Raw genomic sequence first — 12,993 nt, 5'->3', positions numbered from 1 at the left:
ATGTTCAGCCAGTATAAATAGGGATAGCTGTACCAGTCGGTAAAATATCAAAATATCTCTGAACCAGTTGATAACTAGCCCCTATCCTGGGGCCTTCCTGTGATGAAGCGATTAGAGAGTTAACGCCCAGCTTCACAAAAGGTCCCCAGGAGCCAGTTCCAGACCAAAGGCCCGCATCTGTGGTTCCCATTCCATTTGAGTTGTAAATACTTTGAGTAACACCGCCGATCATATCATATCCGCAAAATTTCCTAGCCTAGAAATGAATTGTCTCTCCATTTCTCCTCTATCCTCTTTCAAAAATCTTACCTGTTTTGAACTTCATGTCATTAGACTTTACCACCATGATCCTTTCTTGCTGTCATCTATCCATCTACTGCTGTTTCTCCTCATTCACTGATGACCTGAGCACCTGGCTGTTTCCGTTTACAAACTCATACCTGTCTTCATTCTTGCTATCTTCTACATCTACATGGAGGGCCCAGTTCCTCCACCACCCCACCTCTAATGATCTTTTCTTTGACCCTGCCTCACCCACCCACTCTCATTGTTATAACCTCTGAATTTGGCATTATGATTACTTGCACTAGCAAGTGCAAATTGAAGTCAAGCGCCCCATGCTATGAACACCACCTTCTCTTTTTCCAGCTCATCTACTCTAGCATTTCCCTTCCAACATCCTCTTGGCATTATTTGGCTTTCTAATCCATTGACCCTACAATTTTTTCCATTATTCGTTACACCCTCACTTCCCTCTCTGCCCAGCTTAGGCTAAAGGTCCAACGCTGTAATCTCTCCCTTGCAAGTATCTTTAACTTCCTTGCTCCTCTCTTCCCGCTTTTCACTTACTTGGCAAATCCTCAAGTTGGTAAAGCCCAACCATCTGCCTGCTCCACACCTCCACCTAAACAGCTAAGAAACTGCCTGGAGAAAAACAACCAACCACAACTAGCCTCAATATAAATTCACGGATGCAGATCTCTAAGGGGCAATCCACATTGACCAGCAATCCTATTACATTTCCCCAGGATGTTTCAAAATAGCCATTTCAGATCTCCTCTTTTCCCCAACCTGTTTCACTCCTCCCCACCCCAACATCATCAAACTTCACTGGGAAAATAGGAGCAATCAGATAAGAAGTCCATCTTCCCACCACCCAAACATGACCTATCAGCCTCTGGAACCATTCTCTCTTCAGTCCCTCCTCTTACTATGAATGAGACGTCCCTGTTCCTAGTACAGACCAACCCTGTCATTTGTGCCCTAGATCTCCTCCCTTCCTGGTTCTTCAGGAACTGTATTCCGACAATTATCCATCCCTCTCTCCTGCCTTCATCAGTTTTTCCTCTCTGTTTAATCACTCTATCATTTCCTCTCTACTTAATCATTTTCCCCTCCACTTAAACTCATTCTATTATTCTCTGCTTCTAACAAACTCTCCCCTAACCAATATCTCCTTCCAAGAACTTTTCCATTTCTCTGCTTTTCTTCACAACAAAATTTCTTAAAAGAGTTGTCTGCAAGCACTGTCTTCCTTTCACAACTCAGTCCAATAAGCTTTTGTCTCCATTTCTCTGCTTAAACTATATGTCAGATTGTCAAAATCACAAATGCAATCTCTATAATTGACATAGTAGAACCATTTCCTTTTTTTGTGTGTGTGAGGAAGATCAGCCCTGTGCTAACATCTGCCAATCCTCCTCTTTCATTTTTGCTGAGGAAGACTGGCCCTGGGCTAACATCCATGCCCATCTTCCTCCACTTTATATGGGACGCCACCACAGCATGGCTTGCCAAGCATTGCGTCGTACATGCCCGGGATCCAAACCTGCGAACTCCAGGCCACCGCAGTGGAGCGTGCGCACCCAACCGCCTGCACCACCGGGCCGGCCCCAAGAACCATCTCCTCTTAAAAACATTGTGAACGCTTAAGTTTAGGGATACCACATTATCCCGGTTTCCTTCCTATCCCACCAGCAAATTCTTCTTTTCTAAATAATACAGTGCTCCAACGGCCCCCTTCTCTATCTATACATTCTCTATAGGTAATTCCATCCAGTATCAAATACAAGCTATATGCAAATAACTCCTAATTCTGTATCTTCAGCCAAAATCCCTGCCAGAATCTCCGAACTCCATTTGTCCAATTGTCTAACTGACATCTCCAATGGAATGTCTAATAAAGGCCTCAAACTTAACACAGCCAAAACAGAACATTTTCTATCTTCCGTCAAGCCTGCTTCTCTCCCAATTCTCCCCTTCTCAGTTTACGGCCAGTTACTCAAGTGAAAAATGTAAGCCTTTGCCCTGATTCTTGTTTCCTCTCTCCAGATAATTAATCTATCAGCAAGTTCCATCATCTATCTATCTCAAAAACATACCCTAAATCCATCCACTTCTTTCCATCTTTAATACAATGCTTATCCACACAACTATAATTTCTCAGTTGGGCAACTAAAATAGACTCCAGTTTTAACTGGAGTCCTGCTTCCAAATCTTCCCTCCCGCACCTACCATAATCTAGTCTACTTTTAGCAGCCAGAGAAGTCTTTGATAGCACGCATTTTCAATAGAAGCAATAACACCTACAAGAGTACAAAATTGGTTCTTGGGGGGGGGTAAAAAAGTCTTGTATATTATAATGATTTGTGGTCCTCCAAACCTCAACTCTACCCAACAAAATCTTAATCCTTAATATTTAAGGAATATTCTCTTGCTAGGGAGAAATTTAATTTAAAGTTTCAATTAATTAATTTCAATTTAATTTTTCTTCTTGGAGAGACATAATGAAAAAAAAAGTTGAGAGACACTGTTTTATAGCAAAACCACATCATTTCATTTACTGACACATAATCCTCCAATGGCTTATATCACCGTAGAATGAAATCTAAATGCCTTATCCTGGCTTATAAAGCCCTATGGGATCTGGCCCTTGCCTACTTTTTAAAGATACTCTTGGACATTGTGGTAGGTTGAATAGTGGTGTCCATAAGATATCCACATTCTAAACTCTGGAACCTGTGAGTATTAGCTTATATAACCAAAAAAAAAAAAAAAGACTTTGCAAATGTGATTAAATAAAGGATCGTTAAGATGGAGAGATTACCTTGAATTATCATGGTGGGCCCTATATGCAATCACATATATCTTTATAAGAGGGAAACAGTGAGATTTGACACACACAGAAGAGGAGAAGGCAATGTAACCAGAGAGGCAGACATTGGAGTGATGTAGCCACAAGCTAATGAATGTCTGAAGCCATTAGCAGCTGGAAGATGCGAAGAACAGATTCTCCCCTACAGCCTCAGAAGGGAGCATGGCCTGCCAACACCTCGATTTCAGCCCAGTGATATTGATTTTGGACTTTTGGTCTCTTGTCCTAAGAGAGAATAAATTTCTGTTGTTTCAAGCCACCAAGTTTATGGTAATTTGTTACAGCAGCCACAGGAAACTAACAGACACTTCTCATTCTCATCCACTAAGTTCCAGGGTTATCTTTTACCATCTTCTGCCCATCAAATTCACCAGGAATACAATTATGATTTTGGCACTAGCTGTTTCCTCTGCCTGGCATGCTCTGCTCCTCATCTTTGCACAGTCAGCTCCTTCTAGTCTTTCAGGACCCAGCTCAAATGTCAGCTCCTCAAAGAGGTATTCCCAAAGCATCCAAATGCAGAATAATCACATAGCTCTCATCATCTCATATGTCTCCCCTTTATTTAATCATTATTATTTCTTCCCTCAACCCCCCAGAATGTAAACTCTACAAGAGCAGAGACTATACCTGTTTTGTACACCATCGTAATCTTAATTTGTAGAAAAATGTCTGGCACATATTAGGTGATCGATAAACTTAACAAATGAATGGATGATGTAAATGGGAGAACAGATGGTGGTGCCCTTCAGTGAGAGGAGCAACAGCACTGGCAGGGGAGGGGAGATGATGAATCCTATCTTGACTGTGGGACATCCAAGTGGAAATGTCTGCTGAGTCTGAACTCAGAGAAGGGGTCTGGTTGGCGATGTTGATTTGGGAATCACTGAAATCAGGGATATGGATGAACTCGGTGGTGCAGACAGCATCTACAATGAGAATACAGTGAACTAAGGATAGTCCCTGGGAACTCCAACATCAAGGGGAAGAACTTGCAAAGAGATCCATAAGGAGTAGTCCAAAAGGAGAACAAAGTATCACAGTAGCCTAATGAAAGTTCAATTTCACAAAGGAGGGAATGAGCAAAATCACAGAAATTTCAAGTAATAAGGTCCCATTGATTTGCCAGCCAGGAGCACACCAATAATCATAACAGGAACAGATTCATCTAAGGTAAAAGCCAAATTTCCAGCAGTTGTGGAGTGAACGGAAGGTGAAGAAGTAGAAAAACAATGTATAAAATATACTTTTAGGAAGCATGGCTTGAAAGAATGGAGCAAGTGAGCTAGTATCTAGAGGGGAGTGCAGGGTAAAGGAATAGTTTTGGTTTTTAGTCTTGTTTGCTTTTGTGATGGGAGAATCTTGAGCATTCTTGCAAAGATTTAAAATGCAGGTGAACAAGGAGAAATTTCATAGAGTAAGGTATATGAAGGGATCAGGGATCCAGAGCATTGGGGAAAGCATCCTCTTTGGACAACTTACCTCTAAGTTGGTAGTTATTGATGGAATTGATGGATTCACACCGCATTGATGGAAGATGTGAAGAGGTGAGCAAAATATTAAGAGTTGACATGATATCTGTGTTTTCTCAGTATAATAGGATGCAAGAACACTGTGAAGAGGATAGCTAATTTTTCACTAAAAACCCATATTCTCTTCTTCCTGGGCTCCCAGCTAGACTGCATTTGCTCATCTCCCTTTGCTGGTGTGACTGTGTACCTGATGCCTGGCCAATGGCATGTGTGTGGAACTGATACGTTCATTTCAAGACTAAGCGTTTAGAAAGTGGATGTGCTGCTTCTCTTTCACCTTCCACTAGCTGGATTCAGTTGAAAACAGTTGAAAGCCCTAAGGGATGACAGAGTCACAAATGAGAAGTTCCACGGTACCTGCATCATCACGTGGAGGAAAGCCATCCATCAACCAAGACTATGACATGATCAAGAAATAAGCATCTGTTGTGTTTGTGCTTTTATCCATTTCTAGATCTTTCTGTTATAACAGTTTAGTCTGCTTTAACACTAACAGTCATCTTCTGATAAAATAATGCACAAGTGGGGTTTGGAAAAACTATGGTGAGAAATGGGAAAAGGTGCTGTCAAGAAACAGGTAAAAGAACTGCCTCGTGGCTAACGCTGGAGAACATAAATTTATATGTACCTCCAATTTGCATGATTGTGTTCATTATCCCAATAGCATTCACAAACCTAGGTGTAGGAGTGGAAAAGCAGATTGATACCAAGTTGCAGGTTGTTTCCACATCCATTAAGACTAAAGAGGATTTTAACAATGTCATGTGTTCCTAGAAGTCAAATCAAAAGGAATATTGTCGTAGGCAGGCAGACCGTGCTATGCATTCAATGTTTGAACAAGTTCAGCAACATTGGTGGAACTTTGAGCCACAAGGTCAAGTATTAGGAAAAGCAAAGTTCCATGAGTCGAGCAGTGGAATCCAAAGTAGCAAAAAGCAGGAAATACATTACAGAAATGCGAATACGATTATCTCCTGATTCTATTTATTTACACAGTTTTTAAGGGAGTTTCTGTCATACCAGAAAATAATGATGTGGCTTTGAATGAGTCACTTAGTTCTCTGGAACTCTGTTTCCTCAAAGATATCACAGGGTTCACTGCTGACACATGAAATAATGTGCTTAAGACAGTGCCTAGAAAATGGTGACTGCTCAATAAATGATACTTATCATTACTACTTATTATTAATAATAAAAAGACAGCATTGGATTAGATCTCTTACCCATTTCCTATTTTAAAATTCTGTGAATCTATATTTTTTTAGACAAACATCCCAGCTACTTAACAGTGGGCTGGGATGGGGGAAAGGTGTTAATACTAGCAAACATAACAAAAGAAAGAAGTGAAAATACACTTGTTATGACAGATCCTAGGAGCATAAGCCAGGAGGGAGATGCAAGGAATGCAGCGTCCTCCAGATGTGAATGCTACATGTGGAGAGGCTGAGAGAAAGGAAACCCCAGACGAAAAGCTAGGCCAGGGTCCAGCAGTGAACAGAACCCACTGGCCAAGATGGGCTTCCCCTTAGACAGGGCAAGAGTAATAAAACACCTCATGCTTTTTATGGGCTTTAAATTCATGCAGTCCAGCCCCCTCATTTTACAGAGGAAGAAAGTGAAAGGTGCAGAGACTGACCAAAGCCACACTTAAGTGGCTATGTGACCTTAGGGATGCGCACAACTAAACACTGCTCCCCAAAAGCTCCTTCTACCTAGCCCACATAAATGGTCCCCGAGGTTTTATCCCCATCGAATCCAGAGACCTTTGAGAAGGTGACAGGTTAATTTTATCAGTCATCTTGTTATGATTTAATTTTCTGGGTTCTTTCTTAAAAGATTGGATTAGGTGCACAGGTGGAAGAGAAGGGAGAAATTACTGAAGAGAAGGGAGCCCCAAGAGCCCTGACAAAGGTGGCTGAGCCCTCCATGGATATTAAATGATCCCCTCATTTGTAGATTTCTCCACTGATTTTCTTCAGAGATTGCTTTTATAACTTCGGTTCAACTGCAGTAATTTCCTTTCCTCCTCCTAAATATCCTTTAAATATAAAAACTGCCACATGTATAGGGAGAAAGGGGAGGCCTGAACAAGATCAAGTATCCGGTTTAACTAAGTATCTGAAATGATCTGCCTGTGTGTTATCTGCTGTCTTATCACACCCAACCCATTCCTATCACTTATTTCTTGAGTAATTAAGGGATGAGTGAATTATGAGGCAATCACTTATTCAACAGCTATTTACTAGGTGTCCCCCACATGCAAGGCACTTGGGTGGGCATGTGAGATCTATAAAATTGTGTAAGATCCACCCCTTGCTCTGCATGATCTTCTGCAGGAAAGGAAGTGATGCATGTTTTCAAACAATTATCGTAAACAGAGTAAATGAGAGACTTATGAGTGACAGAAAAAGAGTAGTTGAAGGGTTTAGGAAATGTACAAAACACTTCTGAGCAAGGCAGTAAGCGAAAGCACCATGAAACTGGTAGCCAGTGGTCAGCACATTCAAGGGCTGGTAGGATTTCAAAAAGGCGAAATAGAAGGAAGAGGGTTAGCATAGGGGGAGCAGTAGGAATAACAGAGTTTTAGGGAATTCCAAGTAGTCCAATTTGGCTGGATCACAGGGAAGATAAGGGTAGAAGCTTAATACTGGAGCAAGACTGGAGAAGTCCACGGATTCCAAGACAGATATCTGGAATTTGATCCAATAGGGCAAGGTGCCCACAGAAGGGTGGAGCAGACAGTAATACAATCAAAGCAGTTTGACATTACTACGGTGAAGCAAAACATCCTTTCCTTATTCAGCTTAAATAAAAGGAAAACGATTTTTGAAAACCTAGTACTCAGAGCTGTATTATTTTCATCACTTCTCAAATATATTTAGAAGTTTATTGTGTTTTGTTGAAATAATAATGGCATAAAATGTTAACAAAAATTTTCCTAAAATGTTTACCTGGAAATAAACTTTTGTTCCTCTTGTATATAACCAACTGGACTTAGTAGTCACTGATGAATGTAAGGTATGTAACAAAGCTTTCTAAGCATATGTCACCAAGTCATACCCGGAGGCCATCTCACTTGACAGTAGCAACTTCTAGAAACCTCATTTTCTGAAAACAGCCTCTCTGTTACAATTTGTGGGGCTTGTTTTCCCTTCTATACTAAAACCTTTTATAGTAGGATATTGGTGGGTAATCAAATACGAGATTCCACAGAGGTCATATTACTTTTAAAGAATATGAGGCTTGAAAAATCTAAATAAAACAGTCATTGTTCAAAACGTACCCACATTTTAACAGTATCTTACTATTAATAAAATATTAAAGTACATCAGTAATAATTTCATTTTGCCAGAAAAAATAAAAGATGTATTCAAATAAGGTTTTAAAGTTTCGTTAATACATATGTCACAAATTTTTAATTAGAAAGGAAATATTTTCTATTAACTCATTTTTTCCCACTAATTTTAGTGAACTAATAGAACCAAAGTTTAACCTAATTAAAATCAGAAACCATGTTTTCTCTGCCACATAAATCAGAAATCTGATTTTGAAAGAACCAACACAAAATTTTCTACAGAAAAATGGGAAACAAGAGCACAGATATGATATAGAAAGAAATATTTAAGCCAAAGAACCAGTAAGAATCTCCAACAAAAGATGAAAATCCTAGAAAACAAGAAAAAGAAAAAAAAACCCTGGTCACATTCATGTCAGGACACGAAATTAGAGTTTTGGACAAACTCTGACCACAATCATTAACTATAAACATCCTCAGGTATTCAAACCATCAGCTTCTCGTGCTTTCTTTTCCCTAAATGTTCCTGCGATCAATCCCTGGTCAGATGATACAGGAAGAGGTCTTGTCTGAACTCGTTTGAGGTTGCCCGGCTGGCAGCCACCTTAACCCTTGTCTTTCTCACTTGGAGCTGAATCTGCTCATCTTTCCCGCCTATATTTCTTCCCCCCATCATGTCAACAATTCTTAAACATGGAAATGTACCACATGCCCTTTATTAGTTTCTTCTTCCTCTACGACACAACGTCCAAGTCTTCTTATTTCAAAGGAGACAAGTCCTGATGGAATTATCTAAGTATTTTGATGAGCATCTAAAACCACTTTAACAATACCTTCTTAGTTCTGTTCCATTCAGTCCTTCCCTATTTCCCAAAATAACAATCCCGAAATTAGCCAGTTGTGTGGTTCCCAAACCTACTAACTAGTGATTTTCCCCTGAAATTTCAGATGAAAAATATATCCCATTGTACACAATTGGATAGAGTAACAGGCAGGCCATCCTACACATTTTTACACAAGTGTGTTAAAAGTCGCAAGAATAGGGCCGGCCTCGTGGCTTAGCGGTTAAGTGCGCACGCTCCGCTGCTGGCGGCCTGGGTTGGGATCCTGGGCGCACACAGACGCGCCCTTTCTCCAGCCATGCTGAGGCTGCATCCCACATACAGCAACTAGAAGGATGTGCAACCATGATGTACAACTATCTACCAGGGCTTTGGGGGAAAAAAATAAATAAATAAAATTAAAAGTTGCAAGAATAAAGAGTTATAATTTTTAACTCTAATTCTGGGGTTTAAAACTTCAGAAACATAGTGAACAGTGTTATTTAGTGCACATAAAGAATTTTACTGTAGGCTTCTAATATACTTTTCCACAGAAAGTTCATTTTTTAAAGTATACGATTGTGCTGGCTTTTTAATACACTGAAGTACAAAATAGCAAACATTTTTGAAACAAAGATGATCTTCTTTTGCTGTAATCTTCAGGAAACTTTAAGTCTCTCACCTACTGAAGCGACAGTCTCTTCACCACAAAACTGTCCCAACTACTTGAGCCCACGTTAACATCTCCCTTCCATAACCACAACAGTTAAAGCCGACATTCTACCACAGGGTATATGATCATACAAGATCTTATGTTGGCCCCTAATTGTTTTATATCTATAGGTTTTACCTTGTTAAACAAACTCTATACCTTCTCAAAAGCAGGATAACCACACTTTTTTTACCTAGCACTAGTTACTATATAATGCTGCATAAGCCTACAGAAAGCTTCATTTAAAAAGACAAGTGTTACATGTATTTGATTTCTTTCTGAAGTGTTGTTTCTACGCTTAGGACAGTGTAGTGATTCCGATGTTGACAAGTAGAAAGAATCAAGTTTTGGAAAATCTAGGCATAAAGATCATTACATGAAAAAATATATAGAAGAGAAGTTAGATAATGATCTGGAAATTGCTTCCCTTCTCTAATAACCATAGCTGCCACCAACCACATTCCCCCTCAGTCACACACACCAACTTAAAGGGGAGAAAGCCTGGATAATTCATGCACAATATGCAAGAGCTAAATTATCTAGCTAAGTGTATTCTTTGCCCAAATCTTCCCTTTTTGAATATAAGAAGAAAAAAATATAAGAAGGAAGAAAGCTAATATTTTGAAGTCTACACCTGGCAAATCCATCACTAGCGATTTTACATGTATTATATCATATATTATTATCCACATTTTGAGGCTCAGCGAATTTGAATAGGCTACCTAAGGCCAAAGTCTTTGGTTTTCTTCCCCCCACTACCCTCAGTTAGAGTTTGTCCCACAATTCAGTCATTCACTAAGAAAACATTTATTGAGTGCTTATACAAGCTAGTCACCACTCTGGGCATTAGAAACACGAAAATGTGTGAGGCTGACCAAGGCCTCTCACGGAACTTATATTCTAGTGATGAAAGAAAATAAATAACCAAATGGATAATTTCAGAGTTATAATAGTTTACCAATATGATTTATGTACCATGATAGTCAAATCTTTTGAAATATCTATAATGAGATTAAATAGTTACAAAAGCTAAACTGGGGGGAGGGGGTAAAACCCACTGACAATTGGTAACACTGTGGGCCTCTTGTCAATTACTGAGCCACTGCCTTTACATCTTTTAACAAATCAGAGGGAAGGAAAAGGAAGCAGAGCTTTAATGATGCTCAGAATTTCTTTATAAAATAAAGTGACTACGTGAGAGATAGTCCAACAATGTTGGTTCTCAAACCCAAAATGGACAGCTCCAACAATGTTGGTTCTCAATCCCAAAATTTCATCTTTTACCCGTTATTCACTAAGGCACTGCTGCATTATTTGAAGAGTTGATTTGCAAAAGTCAAGGAAGTGTTGTAACTTGACATATGCCCTATGAGAAACACAGAGGGGTTTCAACATCCACATCACAAGGTCGCTAGGCTGCATTTGCTTTCCACTGGGCAACGGCATCCAGCTCTCAGTGGATGGCCAGCAAGAACTATGGGATTCAGAGACCAGAGTAGTCAGTAGCTACCAGGAAGTGCCTGGCCCCAGGGTGGCAGCTGCCATTACCCTCCACACTCAAAAAAGAAACTTCACATCTCTTAAACTTGGAACATATGCAAAATTCTAAGTTTTGTTTTAAGCAATAAACACTCCATGTTAAGTTACCCTTCCTTCCCTCACCTATTTATGCAAGTATAAGTTGACTAAATTAGCTGCTAGCTATTTCTATAGCTGCCTCTCATGATATTTATAATGTGTTGTGTAATTTGGGTTGGCCCATGTCACTAAGACTTTGCCAGCATTTGTGTTTGTAAATTACTTCAGAACTCCTAGGATGGCTGTTCGGGAGTGAATGCTCCTCTGCACAAGGCAGTCTAAAGACCAACAGCGAAGAGTAGCGTTTCATTCACAGGGCTACACCTTCCTGCTACAGCACTCTTTGCAAATCTAGTTTTGCTGGTATAAATTACTATGTAGGGAGAGGAGGCTGTTTTAAGTTAATCAGTGTACACCTTCCATTTCCTCCTAGAACTGTCACACTCCAGCAGCTAAAGAAGCTTCAGCCCCCTTCTAGAATCTTTCCCTCCTTCGCTTCAGAGGCAGCAACAATCCTTATTGTTGGGAGCGACATCCGCAAGCCAAAAGTTTACAGGAAAACTTTCAATTAGATACCAACCCTCGCCCAAAAGTCCTGCCACTTAACTAAGGAGGCAAATGTTTTACACCCCACCGCCCTCCAAAATGTAAACAGCTAAACCCTAGATAAGAATGAATCCACGTTCTGTTGTTGGGGAGGAATTCTTTGCCCAGATTCCCGCCACCACCCACCTCAACACCGGAGTCCTAGAAGACTCGCCCGAGTCGGAAAGGGACCACTGCACCCTACAACCCTGGGGGCGGAGGAAGGGGGTATCCCAGGAAGCACACACCTGAGATTGATCCTCTCGCGCGAGGAGATAGAGCAGGAGCACCCAGTTCCTGCGGCCAGGGCGGAGTCTCTGCCTCCCCCTGAATCAGAGCGTCGGCCCTGGTCCTCGCGGCAGGGCGCGCGTGGATGTCACTCCCGGGCAGGCTGAGCCAGCGTAACCCGACCCGCCCGGAGCCGCCGCGCCCCCGCCTCCCTGGCGGCTTCCTCCTCCGGCCCCTGCTCCTCCTCCCTCCCCGAAGGCTGGCCTGGGCGGCGCGGCCGCCACATCCAGCCCGGATACCTCCGGGCCCAGGCTGCTCCGGCCCAGCAGGGGAACGCGGAAGTGCAGGCGGGAGACCGGCCGGGAAGCAGGGGGGGAAGGGTTAAGAACCAGCGGGCGGCGACCGAGGTCGCCGCGGCCCAATGATCGTGACCAGACGGGGACACGGGGACACAAGTCCCGCCGGGTGGGGCCGCGGAGCAGCGGATGCGATGGCCCTCGCCCCAGGCTGCGGTTCCTGCCCTGCGCCCTCGCCATACCGCACTCCTGACCCTCCGCCCCGCCCTGCCAGCCGGCTGGCAGGGAGGCAGGGAGGCATCGGGGGGGCTAGGCGGGGGGAAGATGGGGGAGGTGTCCGATTTCCTCTGCCCCGCCCCCCCATGCGGGTGCCCTCGCCACCTGCCCGGGAGAGAGAAGACACTAGCCCGCCTGCACGCCGGCGGGGCTGGCTTACCTGATTTCTCGTCACCCGCCCCCGAATCTGGCTTTCCCTACTCGGCAGGCAGGCTTCCCTAGGCCTAGAAACACGTCCAGGAGGCGGGCGGACCCCTGGGACCCCGCCGTCAGAGCCCAGAGCCCTTGCCCAGGCTCCCCCCGCGCGCGCTGGAGGCGCGCCCGGCCTCCTGACCCCCCCGCCTGAGTGTCAGCGCGGGGACCCGCAGGGAATACCAAGCCCGGGCACCGGGGGTGGGATGCTGAGCACAAGCTCCTAAGGCCCAGCCTCGTACAGGTGGGGGGAGGCGGAGAGCCCCGGCAGCAGAGCAGCAGGCTTCCCAGTCGCACCCCTCAAAACCGACTCAGCCCACGGAG

At 42.9% G+C, this 12,993-nt stretch overlaps 1 protein-coding gene across 2 annotated transcripts in view; it reads right to left on the bottom strand.

The window, feature by feature from the left end:
• Positions 1 to 12,678, bottom strand: part of GPD2 (glycerol-3-phosphate dehydrogenase 2) — a 138,714-nt gene extending 126,036 nt beyond the window's left edge. Inside the window, exon 1 of one of the 2 annotated variants that reach the window (XM_014785956.2) lies at positions 12,638 to 12,678. The gene's annotated coding sequence lies outside the window, so the exon portion shown is untranslated. Of the gene's footprint in view, positions 1 to 11,925; positions 12,387 to 12,637 lie in introns of those variants that run through there. The other variant, XM_004428301.3, reaches the window with a different exon arrangement.
• Between the last annotated feature and the right edge of the window lie 315 nt (positions 12,679 to 12,993).

Source organism: Ceratotherium simum, chromosome 9, assembly GCF_057802395.1.
Source record: "Ceratotherium simum simum isolate JZ-2026a chromosome 9, ASM5780239v1, whole genome shotgun sequence".
NCBI classification, from domain to species: Eukaryota; Metazoa; Chordata; class Mammalia; order Perissodactyla; family Rhinocerotidae; genus Ceratotherium; species Ceratotherium simum.
This window is presented reverse-complemented; position numbering and strand designations above follow the sequence as displayed.